Raw genomic sequence first — 614 nt, 5'->3', positions numbered from 1 at the left:
TTGGTGAGGATGAGGTTGTCCCTGGTGGTCCCAGCCCGCTGACACACCGCCACGGTCCACAGGCACGCCAGGAGAACACACCACAACATCCCGTCCTCTCTCCTCCACAGCCGCGCCATGTTGGAGCAAGCTCGGCTCGTCTCTACTCCAACCCCTTCGATGCCAAGTTTGCCGACCGAGTCAAACACAATCTAAGACACTCGCTGCACTTCCCACTACTTCAAGATGTAGCCCGGATGCTTCTTATACCAGCCTCTCAAGGTCGGTACCGATCAAGAAAAAAGGTCCAGTACAGTACGAGCTGCCAGTTTCACAAACACACCAGCAAAACTTCCGAACAAACTTGCTGCAAACTTCGCCTTGCGGTAGGTCCGTACTGAAAACACCAGCGTCCGATGCCAGCAAACTCCTCGGCTATGCTAAGCGATCCGACCCGCTAGTTTGAAGCCGATCCTGCCGGCTTGAGGCTTGGCTGGCGACCTGGCTGGGCTGAGTGTTGTGAGTACAGTGGCGGGTCACACATGTGAGCCTGCATGCCTGCCATGCCACACAGGATACATTACCGGGGCGGATGGACACACCGAACAACGCACAACACTCAACCGCACCACCCG

At 56.7% G+C, this 614-nt stretch overlaps 1 protein-coding gene across 1 annotated transcript in view; it reads right to left on the bottom strand.

Moving 5' to 3' along the window:
- LOC109470574 (extracellular matrix protein 3-like) overlaps nucleotides 1-614 on the bottom strand; it is a 97,900-nt gene extending 97,286 nt beyond the window's left edge. Inside the window, exon 1 of the mRNA XM_019769539.1 lies at nucleotides 481-614. The gene's annotated coding sequence lies outside the window, so the exon portion shown is untranslated. The remainder of the gene's footprint in view (nucleotides 1-480) is intronic.

Source organism: Branchiostoma belcheri, unplaced genomic scaffold (assembly GCF_001625305.1).
Source record: "Branchiostoma belcheri isolate BF01 breed outbred unplaced genomic scaffold, Haploidv18h27 scaffold23, whole genome shotgun sequence".
In the NCBI taxonomy this organism is placed as follows: domain Eukaryota; kingdom Metazoa; phylum Chordata; class Leptocardii; order Amphioxiformes; family Branchiostomatidae; genus Branchiostoma; species Branchiostoma belcheri.
Note: the sequence above shows the minus strand (reverse complement) of the source record. Positions and strands in the feature narration are given on the sequence as shown.